Source organism: Pinus tabuliformis, chromosome 1_1, assembly GCF_031772625.1.
Source record: "Pinus tabuliformis cultivar Carrire ecotype Pingquan chromosome 1_1, CPIR1, whole genome shotgun sequence".
NCBI lineage: Eukaryota > Viridiplantae > Streptophyta > Pinopsida > Pinales > Pinaceae > Pinus > Pinus tabuliformis.
In genome coordinates, this window is record NC_142297.1 from 966,089,795 (window position 1) to 966,116,603 (window position 26,809).

The following is a 26,809-nucleotide window of genomic DNA, read 5'->3' on the forward strand; positions in this document are numbered from 1 at the left end:
GAAGCAAGAAAATAAAGGAGCATGACCAGAATCAAGAAGAGCTCTTATAATAAATTTTCTCCTTTTGAAGTTGAAATTGAATGTTCATTTTGCAATAACTTTGGTCATGAAGAATCTGAATGCAGGAGAAAATTTCGGCCAACATATCAAAAGGAGAAAACATCATCCAACTCCAAGGTATGGAAAAAGAAGGAACTACAGTCAGAAAGATGTGGCATAGCTCTGTTTGCAAAAGGACAAGAAAATTAGTGGTACATTTATAGCGGATGCTCAAAAAACATGACAGTTGCTAAAGATAAACTCATTTCATACAATGCTTTAGAAAAGGAAAAGAATGCCTCTTTTGGAAATGACACACCAGTTGTCATTAAGGGTAAAGGTTTTGTTTATCTAAAAGAAAAAATTTAAATATTGAAATGTTATGTATATTGATGGTTTAAATCATAACTTATTAAGTGTTAGGCAAATGTGTGATCAAGGAAACGAAGTGGTGTTTCGATCAAAAGAATGTATGGTTCGTGAGCTTGACACAGGAAAGACCATAATAAAAGGTACAAGAACTGCAAGCAATCTATATATACTAAAAGGAGGCCAAGAAAAATGTTATCTAAGAAAAACATAAGAGAACTGGTTATGGCATAGAATATTGGGGCATCTAAGCTTTTCTCAAATAAGAAAATCATGCAGGCTCAAGGCTGTTCGTGATCTTCTAGATATCATCATCCCAGAAAATACCATCTGCAAACCATGTCAATTCGGTAAGAAAACTAGAGTTCAATTCAATGCCAAAGAAGGATCAACAAGTAAGCCTCTTGAACTCATTCATACTGATTTGTGTGGACCAATAAGGAAAAAGTCACCTCGTGGAGAAGAATACTACATTTTATTCATTGATGATTTTTCTAGAATGTGCTGGATTGGTTTACTAAAACATAAATATGAAGCATTTGAAAAGTTTAAAGTCTTCAAAGCTTTAGTTGAAAATGAATTAGATATAAAAATCAAATGTCTCAGATCTAATCGGGGAGGAGAATTCATATCAGATGATTTTTTTAAATTTTGTGAACAACATGGAATAAAGAGACAATTCTCTGTTGCCAGAACTCCTCAACAAAATAGTGTGGTGGAAAGAATGAATAGAATAGTTCAACAAATGGCTTGAGCTATGATTGATGAGTATGGAACTTTTGACACCTTATGGGGTGAAGGTGCACATACTGTAGTAAATATTCTCAACAAAGCTCATGTATGTGTAAATAGTGATCAAACTCCATATGAACTTTGGTATGGTATGCCTCCTACTGTAAAACGCTTCAGTCTTTGGAAGCAAATGTTTCATAAAAAAGACCGATGAAAAACTTGGTAAGTTTGAACCTAGAGCAAATGAAGGAATATTTCTTGGTTATTCATTTAGAAGTAAAGGATACAAATGTTATAATAAGAGACTTCAATAAATTGTTTAATGCATTGATGTTGTAGTCAATGAAGCATGTAGAAATCTGAAATAGGTAGCATCAACAAAAGAAGATGATAACAATGAAGACGGTGAATGCATTCTCGTATGAAATAGAAATGATATAGAGGAAGAAACCAATGGAGCATCAGAAGAAGATACATCTAACATGGAAAAGGCTCCATCCAGGTATGTTCAAAAGAATCATCCAAAATCTCAAATTCTAGGAGAAAAAAGGTTTGGAGTACAATCAAGAAGAACTCTTGTAGGATATTCTAGCTATCTAGCCTTATTATCCTCATAGAATCACAAAATGTAAAATAAGCTAGTAGAGATGAATATTGGGTTAACGCCATGGATGAAGAAATTGACCAATTTGAAAAGAATGATACTTGGGAATTAGTTCCTAGACCTCATGAAAAAAATGTTTTAAGAACAAAATGGATATTCAAGAATAAATTGAATGAAAATGGAGAGGTAATTAGGAATAAAGAAAGGGTTTTTTTGTAAAGGGTATGCACAACAAGAAGGTATAGAATTTGAAGAAACCTTTGCACCTGTAGCTAGACTTGAAGCCATAAGAATGTTTCTTGCTCTTTAAATTTTTCAAAAACTCAAAGTTTATCAAATGGATGTAAAATCTGCATTTCTTAATGGAGATTGAGAAGAAGAAGTATACGTTGAACAACCAGAGGGATTCATTTCAGGAAATGATGCAAAACTTGTATGCAAACTCAAACATGATTTATTTGCACTAAAAAAAGCTCCGAGGACATGGTATTATCGTCTTGACAAATATCTTCAATAAAAAGGTTTCACAAAAGGATCTACAGACAACAACTTATATACAAAAATTGAGAATGATAAACTGCTAATTATTGTTGTTTATGTTGATGATATCATCTTTGGGAGTAATGAAGAATCTATGAGTCAAAACTTTGCTTCTGTTATGTAGCAAGAATTTGAAATGTCTTTACTTGGAGAAATAACCTATTTTCTTGGTCTACAAGTGCAACAGAGAAAAGATGGAATCTCTCTCTCACAAACTGAATATCTCAAGAAAATTCTAAAGAAATGTGGAATGGAAGATTCCAAACCAGTATGTACTCCAATGGTAACAAGATGTAGTGTCAGTTCTAATGATGATTCTTTGACAGTGAATCAACCAACGTACAGATCTATGATTGGAAGTCTACTTTATTTAACAAGTACGAGACTAGATATCATGCATGCAGTAGGAATTGTTGGAAGATTCCAAGCCAATCTGAAGGAATCACATCTTCAGGGAGTAAAAAGAATATTCAAATATATCCAAGGAACTCAAGACTTTGGTCTATGGTATCCTAAAGATATAGATCTCACCCTCCATGCATACACAGATGCAGATTGGGCTGGAAATGTTGATGACTGAAAAAACACTATTGGAGGTGCATTTTATACGGGATCACGATTAGTATCCTAGTTCAACAAGAAATAAAGTTCGATTGCCTTATCTACAATTGAACCAGAATATGTGGTTGCTGCATCTTGCTGCAGACAACTACTATGGATGATGCAAACATTACTAGATATTCAAATCACATGTTCTCCACCCATCTCCATCCTATGTAATAATAAAAGTGCTATTAGTATTTTGAAAAATTGAGTCATGCACTCCAAGACCAAGCACATACCCATTAAGTACCACTTTCTATGTGAACAAGTGCTTGAAAAAAGGGTTAAACTAGAGTATGTTCCCTCCAAAGATAATGTTGCTTATATATTTACCAAACCTCTTCCCAGAGAAGCATTTGAATATCTCAAACAAAAGATGGGAGTTGTTTTTGCCTCATCCTAATGTTAAATAAGTTTATTCAGATTCAGAGGAATGTTTCCTATACACGGATTTCATGAAGCCGAGTCGCGTATATACGCAAGTTTCTGTGCTGACAACAACGTATGTGTTTTTCTGATAAAAACATAAAATAGTGGGCCAGACTCGAAATTAGTTCTGACATGCCTGTTCAGTTTGATGTTGATGCATACAATCTGCTGATATGCTTTTCTCATTGATATTTATTTGATTGATGAAGATGCCTTGATGAACGAATTGTTGATAATGCACAGGTAACACAGGTTCAGGGGGAGCATTAGCCTTCAAATCATTATGAATTGTTGGCATCATGGTTGTTGAATTTAGTTATGGTCTCAATTATTAATGTCATTTGCTAAAAAGGTCATGTAAAGACCTATGGTGTAATAATATGTCTCTTTCAGTCATAGTCTATTATGAATGAGCCTTTTTTTTGTACCCCCACTATGCATGGGAAGGATGATGTAATAATTGCAATTTTCAGTCATGTATGAACATTTGATGTATTCCCACTTAGTTGGGTGATTTATGTATGTATGAGTCATTGGTGATAAGAAGGTCATACTCACATAGTTGAGTAATAGAGTCATGTTATTTTTTTGAAAAATATTTCTGGAGACTCTGCATGTGCTCAGGGGGAGCAGGGACAATATAGTGCATCTCAGCATGTACAAAGGGGGGAAAAAATCTTGGTCCACCCTTTTCGCTTGATGTCAAAGGGGGAGAGTATCTTGGTGTTGCTTGATATATCTAACAGGTTCTACAGCTTGAAGTGATCAACAGCAATATGGTTGCCATCAAGTCCAAAGGGGGAGATTGTTGGAATTATTGTACATGTCTTGTCCTTGATGGCAACCCACATACTTGAATTAGTTCAAAAATGATAAAGTGATGGAAACTCACATTGTAACAGGTCAATTTAGAGGTAACAGAGGAATGGCACAGAAGAACAGGATGATGAGACAAACGATTACAGATCAGAATCAAGAAATTAAGGAAAGAGAGTGGTTTAAGTTGTATACGCTGTTTACCCCAGTCCAAGTAGAGTATACACACGGGTACATTGAATAAAAGAAGCGTATACATATTCACGCAGTTTCACAGAAGGAAAAGCGCGTATGGGATGGAAAATTAAGGTTAAAGAATACCAAGGGTCCATACCATGGTAGTAGCCCACAATATTGAGCGAAATAACGGTTACTTGATCCCATCTAAGAATACCATAGGTTCTAAGTGTTGTTTTGGTGCATGGTATTGACAAAGGCTCTAGTATATAAGGAGGAGAAGATCAAAGGGCTAAGTGTGCAAGTGCAAGGGTTTTTCATGAATACCTCTATCTGAAGTATATTTTGTGTTGTAGGGGCTATGGTTATGATATATATCTGAAATAATTTGTGCACCCTTGGATACAATGTTGGATCAGGATCATGAGACATGAAATGAATTCTCATTGTATGATCTGATAATAAATAGTCTATATCTGATAATAGATAGTCTAGATTTGATTGCTAACACATGATTTATCCTTTATATGCTATGATCTAGGTATATCTGAAGTCTTGAAAAGTTGTGAAGTTAGAAGTCATTATTTGCAGATCTATACGCAGGTTCACCTCGGTGAAGGCATGTATACATGCTGGTTCGACATTTCCAAGTCTCGTATGTAGAGGAAGGGCTTGTTGTTCAGAACTAACTGATCTATCTGATCAGTGCTGCTGTTTTACTACTATTTGTCAATGATGTATTCATTAGATCTGAAGTAAAACTGATTGAATAAGGAGATTGAATATGGTTGAGTGATTAATTGAGTAAGAAGGCTGATCTTTGTTGCTTTGTTCATAACTCTGTAATATGACAATAGATCTTGAGAATGTCTTTGGGTAGTACATTATTTGTTTCAGAAGCTTTATGATCTATTATCTTTAGAGGTATACACAGGTTGGGTTACAAAAATTAGCATATACACACAGGTTGACATCATTGAAGTAGCGTATACATTCAAATATATGGTTTTTCAAGGTTGCAGTGGGTTTTGGTTGTTGATGCAATATTCTAGTTTCAACTATGTGTTTTCGTGACAGTGATCTGACTGTTCAGATTGATTGATTGATTGTGTTTTTCTTTAGAGTTGATGGGTTTCAGTGATTGATTGATGTGGTTGTATTTGATGATTGTATTACAGTTGTGGTGATTGATTTTGAGCTTCAATGTTACAAATGGGCCCAATATGAAAATTTTATGAAACATAGCCTACATATTGTGTTGATGTGTTCCAGGAGTATCCAGTCTGAAAATTTATGAAACGTGGTCCTTGGAGGAAGAGTGAAGGTGGTAGCCTTCTGTAGGTCAGCGACTATGTACTAGTAAACATATCAGCCAATACACGAGCTAGGTGGTTGGAGCTCCCTTCCAGTAGAAGCTTGAAAACGAGTGAAGGTTATAGCCTTCAACAGGTAGATGCCTACATACTAGAAAAAGTCTGCACTAGTAGAAAACTTGTAAACACTTTTATAATAAGAAGATTGATACTGAGACGACAACAACGATGGTTTTTTCCCACATTGGGTTTCCACTTGAAAATTATTTGTGTTCATGTGTGCTTCTTATTTGTGTTAATTTATTATGTTTTTACTGCATCTGTCGACTACTTAGTAGATGCATCACACTCTGATTTAAGTTCAATAGACAATGAATTAGCTATTTTACAAGTTTATAATATATACGCTGTTTCCATTCATTATAGTTGCGGACATATGCTGTTTGGTTTCTGTAAAATAACGTATACATGTTGAAAAGGAAAAAATATTATTCTAAAAGTTTAAAATACTAATTCACCCCCTGTTGAGCCCAAAACTTGCATCTTTCCTATACACCTTTCTAGACTTTTTCCATTTACCTGGATCTCTTAAGTTGTCAACATCATTGCATATTGAGTTTAAAAGAGCACATAAAGTGGTTTCCTAACTATGTTTTGTGTTTGTTGTTTGAATTGGATTTTTGCTCATTGAGTTGCGGAATCTTGTCACTTTCCGCAGCCAGTTCAACTTTCCACAACCTTTTTGTTAAAGTCTATATTGCAGGTGTCTTCAGGCAAATCAATGCACATGGGCAAGTTGGAAATGACGTGGACATGGACCGAGTCCTATTGGCTTAGTCGAATTCATCAAAGAAGGTCGTGGTCAAAGGTGGTCAAATATAAGAGTCCTACAGCAACAAGACTCCGTTTTTCAACACGTGAAGACTTGCGTGGCCGTTCCTAGATCTCTGGAGACATATCAACACCTGTGGACTGCTCCATAAGGTGAATCCAACAGCCACCTTCAATAGACTTAATCATCATGGCAGCCATGATGCTAGATCCTTAGACGTCGTTGTTCACGTGGCCTCTGTCAGCGCAGTTCTTAGGAAATCAGTTATGTAAACGTTCGCTATAAATAATGTGTTTCTATACGCATAATAGTTAGTTTTTGTAATGTAATTTTGCTGTTAAGAAAGCCCACTGTGCCGTGACACTGTTTCGTTGTTATGACTGCGTTTTGAATACATGAGAAGACTCTGTTTATAAGCACAATTCGTGGTTGATAGCTGTTGCCCGAGGTTGTGCAGAGGGCCCCTGCACACGCCAAGGTTTTGTTTATTTGATGTATAGTTTCACATTGTGTTTCTTACGTTCTTTATGCCATAATTATTCACTTGTATATATTGCATTTCTTATGGTATTAACGTTTTATTTCTGTCCATAATTTTTCATGCTTTATACTGCTGTTAACTGATCAGTGTCTTTGTTTTAGATTACAGTAGGCAACCCGAGCATTTGCATATAGTTTTTCACAATGACTAATGACATGGAATCAATCTTGTCTTCCTGTTGATTTATTTTTCTTGGTTTTTAATTCCAGCACTGTTTTGTTTATTTCAGTTTTGTTCATTGGCTTTATTAGTTAGATTAGATATTAAATTGCTCATGTCATTATCAGTTACCTCCGAAAGCCATAGCGAGACTAATGGTGAGGGATTGAAGTATGAGTGTGTAATTTGATATTAGTTTATTATTATTATTATTATTTTTGTAAATTAGATATTGAATTGCTCATATCATTATCAGTTACCTCCGAAAGCCATAGCGAGACTAATGGTGATGGATTGAAGTATGAGTGTGTAATTTGATATTAGTTTATTTTTCTGCAAGTTAGTTATTGAATTGCTCATGTCATTATCAGTTACCTCCGAAAGCCATAGCGAGACTAATGGTGAGGGATTGAAGTATGAGTGCGTGATTTGATATTAATTTTATTTTCTGCAAATTAGATATCAGATTGCTCAGGTTGTTTATGATTACCTCCGAAAGCCATAGCGAGACTAATGGTGAGGGGTCAGAATATGAATTGATGTAATTTGATCTTAGCTTTACTTTACTTGCAATTTTTTGGATTTCTTTGAGTACAGTTTCTTTTGTATTTAGACAACAACAGGGATAATGGGTTTCATGATCAATAGTTCACTGTTTGTTTGATTAGAATAGTGGCACATTTTCATTCTCTTTTAGAAGTTAATTTCATCATTGCATGCTCTAAGATCTTCTAAAGTTTGAAGTTTTGGAAATCATTTCAAAGGACATAATTGCCTTGAATATTGATATCCATTTAGAATTTCCATTTCACAGTAGGAGATAAGCTAAGATAAAAACCCCCAAAAACAAAATAAAAATAAAAAACGACAAAAGGATAAGAAATAGGTTATCTTGCACATATAGTGTGCCACACTTCAACAATTTACGACTCCCGGATTGACAATTAATATAGCAATTTAGGACACTCTAAATTGACCAAACATTTTGGTGCCGTTGCCGGGGATGTGTAACTAGGTAGCCAATTTCTTAAAAAAAAAAAAAGGAAAAATTTTAAGAAGGGAAAATTGATAACTTCTCAAAGTATGCTCTCCTCTTGCACCTAGTGTGATCTGGAGGATCAGAAAAGAGAGTTATTGGTTTAATAATTTCTTGAGTATGCTCTCTTCTTGCACCTAGAGTGATTTGGAAGATCAGAAAGAGAATTATTAGCCCGACTTGAAGATAAAAAATAAAAAAATGACATGCATAGAGCAAGAGATTCTAGGGAAGGTTTATAGCTAGGGCCAAGAGTTCGATTTTTACAACTCCATCTACTTCAAGGCATAGACAAGATACACCTCCATCATCTCCAACTCACACTCCTAGCCTTAGGATTCCTGGAATTCAAGGGGCAACAGCCGAATTAGGAGAATCTCCCACACTATCCACCAAATCTGACTTAGGAAAAGAACCTTTCTTCACTTTTACAGGGGAACATATTGTAATCAAAGAAGTAGAATCACCTGAATAAGAAGAGGGAGAAATTCCTCCTCATTCGCCATTAATAGAAGAACCAGAGGACTCTGAAATCTCTGAGGAAACTATCATGACAGAGGAAGTAGTAAATGGATTAGGAGGAGGAGGTAGAGGTAGAGGTAGAGGAGGAGGAAACAATGGAGGAGGTAGAGGTAACAATGGGGGAAACAGGGATGGAGATAACTCGTTTGGATTTCCTATAGTTGATGAGGAATCTCGTACAACAATGAAAAACATCTCACCATCTGTCCTCCAAAAATTTTATGGGTTGCGAAGTGACGATCCTGAAACATTTCTATTTGAGTTTGAAGTCGTGTGCCAAACTTATGACTATATGGAAGACTCTCAAAAACTCAAATTGTTTCCTTCAACATTGAAGGGAGATGCTTTGAAATGGTTCATGGGATTAGTCACTCAATCTATTAGGACTTGGAATGATATGAAACAAACATTTTTGGATAGATACCTGGACTATTGCATGCCCACCAACGATAAGGATGAGGTATTCAAAATGGTGCAAAAAGAAGATGAAAACTTGGAGGATTTACTTGAAAGATTTCAATACAAACTGGAAAAAAAAATGAGTAACTTAGATGAGCAGACCTTGAAAGCCCTTCTATTAAAAGCCATTAGAGATGAATGGATAGATATTTTAAACATGATGGGAAAGAGATATATTTCTCAACTTCCACTTCATGACATAGCAGAACTATGTGTCCATCTCTCAAGGGGAAAATCTAAAACTGGAAAAGGTCCTAGAGATCCTTCTCTTATTAGAGCAAACAAATCTGCAACTGGATCAGTAAGTAGGGCAGAGATTGGAAATATGCTTGATGAGTTCAAAACTGATATTTTAGGGAGCCTTAGTGAGCAACTAGACATCCTTAAAATACAAAACAAACAGAAAGCAGAAGCTGAATCTCTGGCTATCTTTTGTCCAAAATGTAGGAAGAAACATGCTCTAAGGGAATTCCCCTTGGATGCAAAAGTTGTAGAAACATGTATGATTTGCTCGGAAAGCCATGAGACCAAGGATTGTCATTCAATTCCTGGGCTCAAAGCTGTCTTTCAAGAAGATCCAAATTCAATAGAGTCTCTATGTTTTGTTTCAAGGAGACCTTGGCAGGGGCAACAAAATCAAGGGTTTAACAACCCCATGAACTTTCAACCCCCACCAAATTGGAATCCTTGGCAACAACCTTGGTCCTAACCTCAAAATCCATATCAATCATGGATACAAGGTATGCAAAATCCTTATGGGAGATTTGCTCAATTTTATCAATATCCTCCATCTTTTCAAAATCAACAAGCCCCACAACTTCCAAATCAAAATCCACAACTTTCATTGCCATTTCCACAACAACAACAACCTTCTCAACAAAATCCAAATTCTCAACTCTTGCTTCCATTCCAACAAAAGACAAATCAACTACCATCCCAGCCATTGCAAAATCCCAATAATAAAAATCCTCAGAATGCTTACATGGTAGAAGGATAAAAATTTCCTACCTATATGATTGTTCCTCTCAATGATGTACAACTCAGATCTGGTAGAGTCTTAGAAAAACCTTCTATAGATGCTCAAAAGCAAAGTATTTTTGAGGAAGATTCTCTTAAAGCTAATAAAGGTTATGAAGCATCTCTTCAAAACCCAAACACTCAAAAAGAAAAAGAAAAAGAGTCAACCCCCACAACTCCTATAGTTGAGCAACCTGCATCTTCATCCACACCTCCTTTCCCTGAAAGATTACAAATTGAGAAAGGGGTGCAAAAACAAATCTTGTTGCCTGACTATGATTTCCTAGATGAATTAAAGAACGTCTGTATCAATATTCCCTTGCTGCAAGCCATTAGAGAGATTCCTATTCTAGCAAAAACAATAAAGGAGTTGAGTCTCAAAAGACCAGGAAGGAAACCAAGAGATACAAGAAGAATCCACCTAGTAGGAAAAATTGCAGATATCATGATGGGAAAAATTACCATGCAAAATATGTAGATCCCGGTAGTCGAATTGTCAAAACACATATAAATGGGGTAAAAATTCCAAACACTTTGATTGACTTAGGGGCTGCTATCAATATTATGAGTAGACAGACTATGGAACAACTAAAACTTCCTAATCTTCTTTTTACACCTACTTTACTACAACTTGCAGATCGATCAATAATCAAACCAGTTGGTGTAATAGAAGATATTTCAGTCTCCTTAAATTCCTGGGAATATCCAGTAGATTTCACGATTTTGACTCCCAAGAGTAATCTAGGAGGGCACCGACTCATCTTAGGAAGACCTTGGCTAGCCACAGCTGATGCTTTCATTAGTTGTAGATCTGGAGATATGTACATTTCTGATGGTAATTCGACAAAGAAATTCAATTTGTATCCTCTAGCAAAAGCAATTACAGAAGTGGGAGATAATGAATGGGTCGATGATGAGGACACTATACAACCTGTCTTTACCATTTCTGAAATCAGTGAAGATAGTCAAATTCTGAACACATTAGAAAATTTTGAAACATCTTCAGAATATGACCACACACAATTTCAGTTAGATTCTGACATTGAGTATCTATCATCTAGACAAATGTCTCTTTACTCTATGGAAGAGTTTGGTAGTTTCGCCATTGAGATTTTTCTAGGTAAAACATTGAATATCAACAAAAACTTGGAAAAATCACAATAGGGAGAGCTAACCAAAATCTTGCAAAAACATTCTACTGCATTTGCATGGGAGTATACTGATATGAAAGGTATTGACCCTAAGACTTGCATTCATCACATCTATATTGAAGAAAACAGTAGACCAATTAGACAACCTCAGAGAAGGATGGATCCAAACCTTAGGGAGATAGTGAAAGAAGAGCTCTAAAAACTACTCAATGTAAACTTCATTTATCCAATTTCAGATAGCCGATGGGTTTCTCCTTTGGTTATAGTACCTAAAAAGAATGGTAAATGGAGGGTATGCATTGATTACAAGGAATTGAATAAAGCAACTTTGAAGGATCACTTTCATTTTCCCTTTATCGATCAAGTATAAGATACCTTAGCAAGAAAAAAGTACTTTTCATTTTTGGATGGTTTTAGTGGCTATAATCAAATTCAGGTAGCACCTGAAGATTAAGATAAGACCACATTTACATGTCCATGGGGAACTTTGCTTATCGAGTACTTCCTTTTGGATTATGTAATGCGCCTGCAATATTCCAAAGAGCAGTACTAGGAATCTTTTCTGATCTAATCCATGATTGTGTAGAGGTTTATATGGATGATTTTACAGTTTATGGTAATTCATTTGAAGAGGCATTAGAGAATTTGGAAAAAGTCCTTATAGGATGTAAAGAAACAAACCTTTCATTGAGTCATGAAAAATGCTTTATGATGTTTACTGAAGGTATTGTTTTGGGACATCACATTTCAGGGATGGGATTAAAGTCGATAGATCAAAAGTTGAAGTCATCTCCAAGTTGCCTATTCCAAATTGTCAAAAAGATGTTAGAAGTTTTCTGGGATTCACTGGGTACTATAGAAGATTTATAGAGAACTTCACTAAAATAGCATCTCCACTCTTCAAATTGTTCAAAAAGACTGTGAATTCAAATGGGATCCTGATTGTCAATCAACATTTGAAACTTTGAAAACAAGAATATCTGAAGCACCCATCTTGAGAGGGCCAAATTGGAAACTTCATTTCCATATTTCTACAGATGCTTCAGATACAGCTCTAGGAGATGTGTTGGGAAAAAAAGATCTAGTTCCTTATTCCATTTACTCTACCAGTAAAAATTTGACTCCCACTGAGTTGAACTATATTGTAACTGAAAAAGAGTTCTTAGCTGTTGTTCATGCAATCAATAAGTTTAGACATTATATAACAGGCTATGAAACTTTTATCCATACTGATCATTCTGCGATTAGATATCTAATGAAAAAACCTGTTACTAATGGCAGAGTTACAAGATGGCTCTTACTTTTACAAGAATTAAATATTACTGTGTTGGATAAACCAGGGAAACAAAATACAATAGCTGATTTCTTGTCTAGGATCTAGAATACTAAAGAAGATTCTCCTGTAGAGGATAAGTTTCCGGATGAATATTTATTTGCAATAACTACTAAGACCCCTTGGTATGCAGATATTGCTAACTATTTGGTTACAGGGAAACTACCTCCACATCTATTTCCTAGTGAAAGAAGAAAGATTATTCAGGAAAGTTCAAAATATTCATGGATTTTTAACGAATTGTTTAAAACAGAGCCAAATCTTGTGATCAGAAGATGTGTTAGGGAAGATTAAATGCCTGACATCCTCAAGGCATGTCATGATGAACCATGCGGCGGACACTTTGCTGACAAAAGGACAGCCTATAAAATCCTTTCTTTAGGATATCATTGGCCTTCCCTCTTCAAAGATGCAAAAGAATATGTCAAAAGGTGTGACAACTGCCAAAGAGTAGGGAAACCGACCCTGTCAAATGAAATGTCATTGCAACCACAGGTACTCATCGAACCCTTTGAAAAATGGGCTTTAGATTTCATTGGACCTATTAATCCACCATCTAAACAAAAGAAGTATATATTGGTATGTACTGATTATGTCACTAAATGGGTAGAAGCCAAAGCATTACTTTCTGCTACTGAAAATTCAGTTGTTAATTTTCTTTATGAGGATATTTTTACTCGCTTTGGTGTTCCAAAAGAAATTATGACAGATCAGGGAAGTCAATTCACATCTAACCTGGTGGAGAAACTGATGGAAGAATACAAAATCAAGCACAGAAAATCTACTCCTTACCATCCGTAAGCAAATGGCTAAGTGGAGTCGACAAACAAAGTTATTGCAGGCATCATCACCAAAACTGTTCATCTACACAGAAGAGATTGGGCAGAAAGGCTTCTTGAAGCCTTATGGGCCTACAGAACTACATGGAGGAATACAACAGGACATTCTCCCTATGAACTTTTTTATGGGAAAGAAGTCTTGCTCCCCATTATGTTTCAAGTCAAAAATTTCAAGATGGCAGTTCAGTTGGGGATGGATCTATTAGAAGCCCAAAAGCATAGAATGGAGCAGCTGAATGAGCTAGATGAGATCAGACAAGAAGCAATCCTAAGAACTGATCTAGTTCAGTATCAAAGAGCTAAGTGGCATGACAAATAAATCAAAGAGAAAAAGTTTCAAGAAGGAGACTGGGCATTGCTATTTGATTCCAAGTTTAAAGACTTCAAGGGTAAATTTCAGACTCATTGGCTTGGGCCATATGAGATTGACAAAGTCTTTAGCAATGGAGCGGTAAGAATCAAAACTATTGATGAATTTCAAACTCCTCTTATTGTGAAAGGCCACAGATTAAAGGTTTATCATAAGCCACTCTCAAAAGAGGAGTTTATCAAAATCTTTTAAGATAGTTCTGCAATAAGGCTGGTGAAGAAGAATCCTTCTTCTCCACCGGCCTAGCCTTTGTTCCTTTCTGTTTTTGAAAAAAAATAAAAAAATAATAAAAATAAAAAAAAAAAAAAAATAAAAATAAAATAAAAATAAAATAAAATTTGTATAAGCCTGAAAACCAATCTCTGATTGGCAGTCTTATATAGAAAATATAGAGCAAAAATCATGAACACCTGACACCCTATATCTTCCAATTTTTTTTTTTTTTTCCTCTCTCTCATTTCAAAGTTTTGTGACACTCCACTCCATTTCATTCCACTTCATTCCACTCCACTTCATTTCATTCCACTCCATTTCATTTCATTTCACCAATAAAATTTTCTTTCATGACCATTTTCATTTAGTCAGTTATAATCTCTCCATCTCCATTCAGTCAAATGATGGCTGTGTCAGTTTCCACAGCTAGAAGCAGTTTCCGTAGCCACCACTTTGTTTTTCAAATTGACAGTCAAGATGTTAGTTCAATAATCATGAAAGCAAATGTAGGTATGACCGAGGACATATTATGAAGACATGGAGCACCTAAAGGCATCAATAAGGAGCAGTTGATCAAGGGTTCATGAACAAACAAATGGCAAAAATTCCAAGGTATGAGTAGATTTTTTTTTCAAATAGCAATCAAAACACATTTTTTCATAGTTATTAAACCATGAGCTCCACTATATGCAATGATTGCCGTGATAGCCTCCATAACCATTCCACGACATTCCTCCACGAACCATGCATTTATTTTCCAAACGGTCTTATGATTAGCCTTCGGATTTAATTTTTTTTGGCTGGATTTTAACACTCCACCTGTAATCATGAGAACGTGGTCGATTTAACTATGGCTCTTCTCAACCGCACAAAATCTGCAGCCGTTTCATCAACATGTTTGCGTCTACTTTGTAGCCACCCAATTTAAAATTCCGCCGGATGCACTGCACTCTCCCTACTGTTCTATTGACATCACGGCTGCATTTCCACCTTGCTCACATAAGCCTTCACCCCATTCCACAAATTCACTTCCATTGTCGGTCCTCTGTTTTCCACTCACAGTCACTGGTTTACTCCATAAACTTCGTTTACTCCCATAAACTAGCCATCTCACTTCCGCTAAACCATCCTCACGCAGACAAATTTTAAGAACAAAAGGAGGGATGGGTCTGTTGTTGAGGGCAGAACTAGAAGGGCCTAAGTTTTTGGAAGGATGCCGTCAAGTGAAAGACTTACTAAAGAAGGCAAGATGGCTACGTTTCATTCAAAAATTTAAGGGCCACAATAAGGAGATTACAAAGGCTTTTGCGAGGTCTTTTAACAGCCAGGAGGTGCAGATTGGGGACCTCAAGTTTACAGTCACCAAGGCATCCATAACAGCTGCTACAGAACTTCCCCAAGAAGGTGAATGCTGGTTCAAGAACAAGAGCTTTGACGAGTAGGCTTGGAGAGTCATACTACACAATCCAGGTATGGATGTAACTGTATTCAAATGAGGAATTCCTGTCCATGCTTTAAAAGAGGAGTGGGCCAGCTTATTGTTAATTATTCAAAATTTCATTACTTGTAAAGGTTGTTTTGGGGCAAATGTATTGTATCATACCTGGTTGTTGATGAACTTTTTAGAAAACCAAACCTTCAATCTACCCTACTTTTTATTGCTGAGCTTGAAAAATATGTGCACAATAGTCCAAAAGAATATAGAAGACATAGAGCCCCATTTGTATCATCATGGGCTTGTGAAAATTCTAATTGAAGACCAATTGAAGAAAAATAGGGACATCTGGGAACGGTTTTTGGTGAGAAACTACTTTCAAGAGCCACTCGAGGTACCTGAGAGCAGTAAAGCAAGAAGGAGTAGGAGGAAGGAGACAAGTGCAAGAATTCAAGACCCTCCTATGAGCAAAACCAAAGAAGTTGATCAAGAAGAGAGGTTGGAAAGAACCAAGGATAGAAACCAAAGAAAATCAAAAGGGAAACGAAACATAGAAGTTGTTTATAAAACTTCAGAGCCTTCTCAAAAAGAAGACCACCAAACACTGTCCGAAAGATTAGTTTATCTTCGAGAACAAGCGGTTGCAACCAAGAAGAAATGAAAGGAAAAACAAAGTAAGGAGGAAGATACTAGTCCACAGCATGTAAGAAGAAGCTCTAGGCTTAAAGGGAAATTAAAGACAGTAAAAACCAAAGGGCCCCACTTTGTTGATTTTGGGGAGGAAATCCCAGAAAATCCTCCACCAACCTCTCCTGACGGTAGCCCACTCCATACTTCCATTTCACAGCCAGATGTTGACATGAGTCCTTTTCGGCCAGAGTTTGAAATCAGTCCTTCTCAACAGGATCTTGGAGTCAGCATAAGGAAGGCTACACCCGAGGTAGACCCAAATCAGCAGGAGATGTATGATTATATAGAATCCTTAGAGAAGACAGCTGTAGGTCCAAGCACGTCATCCACTCAGCCTCACACAGCACAAGAGGCTCTAGTCCAATCGTTGAAACAAGAAGTCTTTGAATTGGAGGTTTTAAATAGACATATTAAAAATGAAAATGAAGAATTAAAGGAGCAAAGACGATCTGACAAGATCATTCATGACAACACTATGTTACATCTGGGACTGTGGCAGAAAAAGAACAGGAAATTGAAGAAGAAATGCAAGAGGTTGAATACAACACTTGTCAACCTCAAATTCAGATGCTTGATGAGGAAGCCCAGGATGGTAGTAGTACCAAGGAAGAGGAGAAGAGGGCTGGATGTACTGGCAGAAGCTTCAGAGAACCTGGACTAAAGGGAGGATGATCAAAATTTTGGTTGCATGGGGACATGCAACACCTTCACAGTGGGAGTATGTTAAGCCCCAAACTTGCATCTTTCCTATACACCTTTCTAGACTTTTTCCATTTACCTGGACCTCCTAAGCTATCAACATCATTGCATATTGAGTTTAAAAGAGCACATAAAGTGGTTTCCTAACTATGTTTTGTGTCTGTTGTTTGAATTAGATTTTTGCTCATTGAGCTGCGGAATCTTGTCACTTTCCGCAGCCTTTTTGTTAAAGTCTATATTGCAGGTGTCTTCAGGCAAATCGAGCCACATGGGCAAGTTGGAAATGACGTGGACATGGACTGAGTCCTATTGGCTTAGTCAAATTCATCAAAGAAGGCCGTGGTCAAAGGTGGTCAAGCAGTGGTCAAATATAAGAGTCCTACAGCAACAGGACTCCGTTTTTCAACATGTGAAGACTTGCGTGGCCATTCCTAGATCTCTGGGGACATATCAACACCTGTGGACTACTCCATAAGGCGAATCCAATAGCCACCTTCAATAGATTTAATCATCACAGCATCCATGATGCTAGATCCCTGGACGTCGTTATTCACGTGGCCTCTGTCAGCATAGTTCTTAGGGAATCAGTTATGTAAACGTTTGATATAAATAATGTGTTTCTATACGCATAATAGTTAGTCTTTGTAATGTAATTTTGCTGTTAAGAAAGCCCACTATGCCGTGACACTGTTTCGTTGTTATGACTGCGTTTTGGATACATGAGAAGACTCTGTTTATAAGCACAATTCGTGGTTGATAGCTGTTGCTCGAGGTTGTGCAAAGGGCCCCTGCACACGCCAAGGTTTTGTTATTTGATGTATAGTTTCACATTGTGTTTCTTACGTTCTTTATGCCATAATTATTCACTTGTATATATTGCATTTCTTATGGTATTAACGTTTTATTTCGGTCCATAATTTTTCATGCTTTATACTGTTGTTAACTGATCAGTGTCTTTGTTCCAGATTATAGTAGGCAACTCGGGCATTTGCATATAGTTTTTCACAATGACTAATGACATGGAATCAGTCTTGTCTTTCTGCTGATTTATTTTTCTTGGTTTTTAATTCCAGCAATGTTTATTTATTTCAGTTCTGTTCATTGGCTTTATTAGTTAGATTAGATATCAAATTGCTCATGTCATTATCAGTTACCTCCGAAAGCCATAGCGAGACTAATGGTGAGGGATTGAAGTATGAGTGTGTAATTTGATATTAGTTTGTTTGTTTGTTTTGTTTTTGTTTGTTTGTTTATTTTTTTTTGTTTTTTTTTGCAAATTAGATATTGAATTGCTCATGTCATTATCAGTTACCTCCGAAAGCCATAGCGAGAATAATGGTGAGGGATTGAAGTATGAGTGTGTAATTTGATATTAGTTTATTTTTCTGCGAGTTAGTTATTGAATTGCTCATGTCATTATCAGTTACCTCCGAAAGCCATAGCGAGACTAATGGTGAGGGATTGAAGTATGAGTGCGTGATTTTGATATTATTTTTATTTTCTGCAAATTAGATATCAGATTGCTCAAGTTGTTTATGATTACCTCTGAAAGCCATAGCGAGACTAATGGTGAGGGGTCAGAATATGAATTGATGTAATTGATCTTAGCTTTACTTTACTTGCAATTTTTTGGATTTCTTTGAGTACAGTTTCTTTTGTATTTAGACAGCAACATGGATAATGGGTTTCATGATCAATAGTTCACTGTTTGTTTGATTAGAATAGTGTCACATTTTCATTCTCTTTTAGAAGTTAATTTCATCATTGCATGCTCTAAGATCTTCTAAAGTTTGAAGTTTTGGAAATCATTTCAAAGGACATAATTGCCTTGAATATTGATATCCATTCAGAATTTCCATTTCACAGTAGGAGATAAGCTAAGATAAAAACCCCCAAAAACAAAATAAAAATTAAAAACGACAAAAGGATAAGAAATAGGTTATCTTGCACATATAGTGCGCCACACTTCAACAATTTACGACTTCCGGATTGACAATTAATATAGCAATTTAGGACACTCTAAATTGACCAAACACCCCCCATCTTAGTATTTTTCTCAGCACAATTGGCCATAACTCCCTCATACAAAGTTTGTTTTTAGTGATTTTGTTTTGTTTTGTTTTATTTTAGGGTAGGAATCTGAGAGGAATCCAGATATATGGTTATTTTTATCAATTTTTGTACAAAAAAGAGTATAAATTGATAAAATTTCCGCAGCTTGCACTTCTCTCTCTAAAAAAAACAAAATCAAAATTTTAGATCTAAGATCCGCTCATATCTGAAGCAAGTAAAACCAATAGAGATCAAAATGAATCCAAAAAGCTACAAATAACTCAATGGGAGACCAAAAAATAACCAAATCCAAAGCAAAAGTGTAGAGATATAAATACAAAGAGGGCAAAAGAAAAATGCTCTCATTGAAATCACCAATTTTGTTGCATTTAATTATGCAAGGAGCTATTGCTCTGCGATCTCATGCCCAATTGAGATCACCAGACCACAAAACGAAATAAAAATAGAGATATAATAGTGTCCCAACCCAAATGACCAAACATGTATCCGTCAATCGATTCCATACACTACAAGGAAATATGTGTGCACCTAGCCTCCTCGCAGGTTGGGGAAGGATTTTGGGTCTAATGCAGATTCCCACGCTCCACTCGAGTGATATACCTCATCCATACCTAATATTGATGCCTACACAACCAAAAATAACCGAAGACAAGTGACATTCCTCGAAAGATAGTTAGATCAATATATCATAGAAACAACTATAAAGCATGTTGAATAGAAATAGATACAAGGAAGGAACATATGTTTCTATTAATCATATAAGTGAAAGTACATCAATTTACCTTCAACAAATAAGATCCTCTTCTCTAGCTTGTAGTATGGTCTCCTCTCCCAATACAAAAGAGCTCTTGCCCTATAGTTTGGATCCTCCCTCTTCTTTTCTCCCTTTCCTCTTAGTGAGATTATAAAGGCTCATTCCATCCTTTGGGAGAATGTATCTAGACACCTATGGGGTTGAGAAGTTAAGAAACTTCTATAATATGGACCCCTAGTCAACTCATACACAAGTGGGTCAAGTTGATCTCCTTGGGAATGACATACTCTAGAAACCCTTTTCACAATTATGATATTTTTCTCAATTATCTCAATTATGAAACAATTATTATCTCATAATTATAATACTTTGGAAAGTTAATTATGAGAAATTGCTCAATTATGTAATTTCACCCTTTTAACATAGGATAAATCTCACATAAGTAAAGAAAAGGTGAAAAGGGATGCAATTTAGCCAAACAACCGAGGTAAGTTGAACTTGGATTTCTCTCACTATAATGGAGTGGTAAATAGGGTTATAACACATGTTATCACTCTGATATTTCTTTTGAAGTTAATGAAGAAAGACAAGTCAAAGGTAACCACAAACCACTTTTGGAGGTCACGACCTAGCCTTCTTGATGCTCAGAGAGGGTTCTCTCTTTATAATTTAACTTTCTTTTAGTTAAGATGATTTTAGGCTAGTTATTGACTACACTTGGGTTTTGGTTTGAAATTTTGGGTGGTGGGATCACTTTACTAAGATGAACAGAGGTTTGCTTTAACCATTGGGCTATGGGGTCAAATTTCAGACAAACAAGATTAAATTTAGTTCTAAAAACAATGTCTACAAGGAAAGATAGATGAGTTACTGCAGATCTCAAAGGCTAAATGGTGAAATGGTTTCAAATCAGATCCAGGGAAAAATTAAGGGTTCTCAAATCCGGGTATCAGAGGGAAACATGTAAATGACTAACTGTGCAAAACAAAGTGTACTTAAACAATTTATGAGTGATATCTCGAGTTAATTCATTAAAATTTAGAACACATTTAAGATTATGAAACACATACGAAGGTAACAAAATCACACAAAGAAGATACTTCACTGTAAATGGCTCATCTCATGAATCCTTTAGCGAAATGCTTTTATTACTTGCTCCAGTCCGTTGACTTGAAAATGGTACAATCACCCTTAGGTTTTAAGATCAAAATAACTCTACAAATGTAAAATAATCCACCACAATACTTCTAATTATGAAGTATTTATACAAAAGGAATTAAAAAATATCTCAAACTACATTGAGAGCTAATTTAGGAAAAGAGAAATATCTTCTTGCAAGAAGATAGAGACAACTATTGAACTACGGCTTGATGTCCCTATTATTTAGGTTCTGCTGGCTTTACTCTTTGATCTTTTGCCCTTTATGATGCTTGGCTGTTTGGGCTTCACGCTGGATGTTCTGTTTTACTTTAACCTTTCACCTGATACACTTTAACCTTGATGACCTGTCAATATCCTTTTACTGTGTTATTTTACTTTTTACTTTTTACTTATATTTTACTGTGTTTTTCCTACAGTAAATCATTCAGTTTTTCCCATCTCTCTTCATCTGGTAATTGGATATTGATCATCTTTCTGTATATTACATCTGCCTCTGTGTATTTGGCAAAGGTAGGCTTATTAATAAACAAGTGTTCTACCTTGTGTTGGAGGCAAAACAAGTTTTTAAAAGTTTGGTACAAAACTTTGCCTGTTGGCATGCCCTTCATGGATGAAGTGATTACCTATTCTCTAGCCACTTCCCTGATCTTCTTGTTGTAATATTTCTGTGTCATTAGCTTTTCATTGATAACTAAGGGATTAGGTAATCCCTTTTCCTTCAAAAGTTCGAACTTAGTCATGAGCCTGTTAACGGCTAGTTGCATGTTTTGACACTTATCTTCTAAATTCAACATCAAATTCCTCTTAGTGAGGAATTTTCTGACTTCCAAAATTGTACCTGTCTTGTCAGGCATCTCCAGTTCTTGCAGCTCATACTTATTATTGGAGTTGAAAAAGTGGATGATTCTTGTTGATTCCTCTGGGATATCTCCAAGTTCTGAACCCTTTCAATGGCTTCTGTATCTTGCTTTATTAAATCTATCTATTCGAAAATGACCTGGATGGATGCCAAATATCATTGACAGAGTCAATGATATTGGCCCACATTTGTTCTTTAGCCTTACCCATAGGTTCACTCTATCTTAGTTCTTTCTCCAGGTTTTTTATCCTTTCATTCATCCTTGTAGCCTTTTGCTGCACTTCTTTATGCATGATCTGGGCAAGTTTCGAATCCGTATCTAGGATGGTGACTTTATCCTTAAGTTTGTTCATCTCATTAGTCTGAATGGACATTTCTTCCATTGTTTTGACCAACCTGTTTGCTTCATCACTTGTGGAGGCTATTGCTGTTGATCCTGTTGCTGATGTATTTAGTGCAGATGTGGGTAGTGCAGTGGAAATTGGAGCAGTGGGAGCTAATGCTGATGCCAAAGTAGAAGGTACAATTGTGGTCACTGTTCGAATGACAGTTGCAGGAGCATTATCAATACTAGCTTATTTGAGCTGAATCAAGCTATACAACTCCTTTTCCATCTCCTTTAACTGGGCATTCAGTTGCAGCACCAAGTCCATCATTTCCTCATGATTGGTCTGGCTTTCTAGAACTTCTTTGTCTGTGGGTGCTAAAAATGAGGGAATTTGAGTTGTTTCTTGAGGGCTGCTATGTCCCCATTCTTCTTTTTGATTAGTTTCTCTGTGGCCTTAACATCACTTGGGTCATGGCCCAGCTCAATAACCAAGTCCTCCAAGGACTTTATGCTAGTTTCTTTAGCCTGTGAAGATGCCTTCTCCAATTTGTATTGAGTTGTTACATTGTCCAATGAATCTTGCAACTTGTAAGAAACCATGTCCTTTGCTGTGAGGGTGGACTAGATCATTTCTCTAGCCTGCTTGTGAAACTCTATCTGATCAATGGAATGAACATCCCTAGCCAACACCTCAAAATTTGTTTTCTTGTAGTCTACTGAGGTATTTGGTTGCTGTACTGTAGGTTGCAAAAATGAGACCTGTATTTTTCCTTCTTTGATGTCAAAGGCTAACATCAGTCTAGTCTGGTTTGGTGGTGTGAGCTTGAGGTATTGGGCGTATGTCTCTGCCTTCAGTCTCTCATTCCTCATCTTTATCTCTTTGAATATGTCTTTGATGTCCTTTTCCTTGTCAGCTGGCCTAACATAGGAAGAAACCTCCATACTCTTTTGTCTCTCTACCATCTGTGTGTTGGAGGTTGATGGCTGCTGTGTTTCCTCTGATGCAGCTGCTTCTTTACCTTTCTGTCCCATTGCCTCAATGTTAATTATTTTTTCTGATGCAATGTTATCCTCCTGTTCAAAGACAAGATTCAACTTGGGCCTCTTGGTTGGATCAACCAGCTCATCAGTAGTCTCCATGGTAGAGCTAGATGCCTCATCCCTGCTCCTCTTAGGATTCTTCTCCTCATTTAGTGGAGTCTGTATGACAGGAGGAATGTTCATTGGCCCTCCTTGTTCTAGAACCTGCAGGAAAGAATTGTGATCAAATTTTCTTTCCAAATCAATAAGTGTGTTCTCTACATCCACAATAGTGTTGTCCATGTCAATCAAGGTGTTCTCCGCCCACTTATCCTGGTTAGCAAACTGTTCAATGTCAGGTCTTGGGTGGTGGATGTATGCTCCCAAATTGACCCTGAGTCTGAGCTTGTTTATGACCCCATGAGGGTCATAGTGCCAAATGAAACTGTTTCTAAATTTCATTAGTTGAAGTAACCTGTCGGCCTCTGGTCCAGCCTCTCTATTGTTGCAAATAAATGGGCCCATTTGGTTCTTCACTTTGAACTGGGTTTTCTTCCTATAATCTAGGAAGTGGATCTCATGAGAGCTAATGATTTGCCTGAAGTACTCAAGAGAAAATATCCTCATAAGGAGGTATTTGGGAAACTTATAGGGGGCTAGCTCACAACCATAAATCCTGATCTTAGTGTGGTTTTGGTACAAGTACCAATCTCACACCTTGCTGTACTTGGCCAATTGCAATACTCTTTTAATCTCTGGGATGATTCTAGGTTGAGTCTTGGAAGTCAGCATGTTCATGACTGGGTACACAAAAGAATCTACAAAGTCTTTGTAGGTGAATGATGTGGAAAAATTGTGGAGCAAGGGTGTCTAGTAGATGACTAATCTCTCCTTTTCTTTGGTGTCCAATTTATAGATCCTCAAAGGGAACTTATCTGTCTGGTAATGAAAGAACATATGAAACAACACTGAAGGGTATCTGAAAACTCTTTCAATGTGCAGTCTAGTGAATTTTTCATGAATTCTGTCTGCAATGAACTGGGCATAATCATACATAATAGTAGGAGGCTTGCCTGGAGTGAAAAAGGACAAGAAGGCCATGATTACCTCATCCACATGCTCATCTGATGTGTATCCTAGGATACATGAGAGAATGGTGATTATTCTCCCGCTAGTCTTTGAAAAAATAGTGGCAACATAGGGTGGAATGTCTGTAGGAGTATGTCGTTCCTCAATGATGAAATTCTGGAAAATTTGTTTGATTTTGACTGGGTCCAGTGTGATGTACAGGTCCAACAAGTTTCCAATGGAAAAAGGAGTCAGATTAGGAGTAGGCTGGATTTGCAGGATCTGGTTGATGGATTCAGAAGTAATGGTGAATAATAACTCATGGTTTGGTGCCTCAATAGCCCTTTGGCTTGGAACATAACAGGCATGACAAAAATGTACAATGTCGGGGAATGGGTGAACTTCTGGGAATGTATACTTGGGCAAAATTGATTCCCAAAGGTTGATGTCATCAACATGGTTTAGGAACCTATCCTTACTCCAACAGTGGATTCTCAGAAGGTGGCCTGGAGTGGCTGTGTTTTTAATTTGGAAATCCCTGTCTGCGAGGACCAAATAGTCAATGTTTAGGTGAGGGGTTGAGACCGATCTGACATCCAAAGAGGTCTAGGCAGCCATCTTTGTGATGAAATGTGGGAATTGGGCTTATACAACTTGTGATAATGAAGTGTTGACAACTCTGGTACAGGGATATGTAGGTTTTCACCCCATACAGAAATTGCCTACATACGAATTCTAAAACATAGAAAATAAACAATGCGAGAGCATAACACATAAAACACATATACACAGAGATTTTCCCCTGGATCCCAAAACCAGGACTACTAGCTTGATTTTTGATTATGTTCCTTTCAATGTTATAATGCATATTTATACATGCCGAAGCATCCAATACCATGGACCGAAAACCATCGCGTCCAAAAAACATGTGCGAAAATCATGCACAAAACCATAGGTGGGTCTGCCCAACCTAACATAGGGTCCAAAACCAAAATTTTTCGAGGCACTACCCTGGACCCCATAAAGTGGATTTACGGGTACACCTCAAACCCCCTGTGACCCCTCCCCTCGCTACACAATCGGCGCAACGAAGGGGGTCTCTGCACCCCCTCTAACCCCCCGGTTAACTACGTGGGCTAGTCGTGGAAAAAATATAACAAAACCCAACGTTCTCCCACTTGTTGTTTTCTTTCCATAGGGGGACACAAGAGAGCTTAGTCATTTTTCTAGCCCTGAAATGGCCATTGTCTCTCTACACCAAGAGAACTTCTCAGATCTCACAGATTTTTTCAATGCATCTGCAGTATTCTTCAAAGTGTCCACCTTTACCAACAACACCTTTTTTTCTTCTATCATATCCCTCACAAAGTGATACTGAACATCAATGTGCTTTGCCTTTGAATGATATGTAGGGTTCTTTGCCATGAAAATTGCACTTTGGCTGTCACAATCTATCCTTATAGCTCCCCGTACTAACCCCATACTTGAACACAATCTCTGCAACGAAACTACTTCCTTGCTTGCATGAGTGGCTACCATGTATTCTGTCTCTGTAGCTGATAGTGCCACCAGAGATTGTTTCTTACTGATCTAACTGGCTACACCTCCAAATAGGTTAAACACATACCCACTTGTAGATCTTCTTTGATCCAGATCTCCTGCCTAGTCTGCATCAACAAAGCCACGAATATCCAACATTCTGTCCAATCTTGGTCTTGCTTGGTAGCACAAACCATAATCACTAGTGCCACACAAATACTTGAAAAACCACTTCACTGCTGTCTAGTGCTCCTTCCTTGGTTTTGACATAACCCGCTCAATACTCCCACTGCATGTGAAATGTCTGGTCTAGTATAGACCATTGCATACATCAAGCTACCGACTGCACTTTCATATGGAACATGGGACATTTCCTCTTCCTCTTCTTGTGTCTTGGGACACTGTTTAGCAAATAACCTCACACCTACAAGAATAGGAACCTTCACTGGTTTACTATCCTACATATTAAACCTCTGCAATATTGTCTCAACATACTTCTTCTGGTTTAACCAGAGCTTCCTCTTTGCCCGATCTCTTTTAATTTCCATGCCCAAAATATAGTTTGCAACACCAGGATTTTTCATGTCGAATTTGGAGGACAATTGGGTCTTCAAATCCTGGATAATTTCTTTGTCATTTCCAACCAACAACATATCATCCACATACAAGACCAGATAAATAACACAGTCACCAACTAATTTAAAATACACATAGTGATCTCTTTGCTTTTGGTGAAGCCAAGTCCCCGTATAAATGTATCAAATTTCCGATACCACATCCTTGGTCACTATTTTAACCCATACAAAGACTTCTTTAACTTGCATACCAGTTCTTTCTTACCCTTCATCGCAAAGCCTTCAGGTTGCTTCATGTATATTTCCTCTTCCAGATCCCCATGAAGAAATGTTGTCTTCACATCCATCTTTTCTACCTCAAAATCAAAAGCAACAACAACAGATAAAAGTAATCTAATAGAAGTTACCTTGGCAACGGGAGAAAAAATATCACCAAAATCAATTCCCGACACCTGGGAATAACCTTTTGCTACTAACCGAGCTTTGTATTTCTCTAATTTTCCTTCTGCATTTG

The 26,809-nt window shown here is 36.9% G+C and overlaps 1 pseudogene; it reads right to left on the minus strand.

Moving 5' to 3' along the window:
• Positions 1 to 23,317, minus strand: part of LOC149217714 (serine hydroxymethyltransferase 3, chloroplastic-like) — a 34,962-nt pseudogene extending 11,645 nt beyond the window's left edge.
• Positions 23,318 to 26,809: the final 3,492 nt, after the last annotated feature.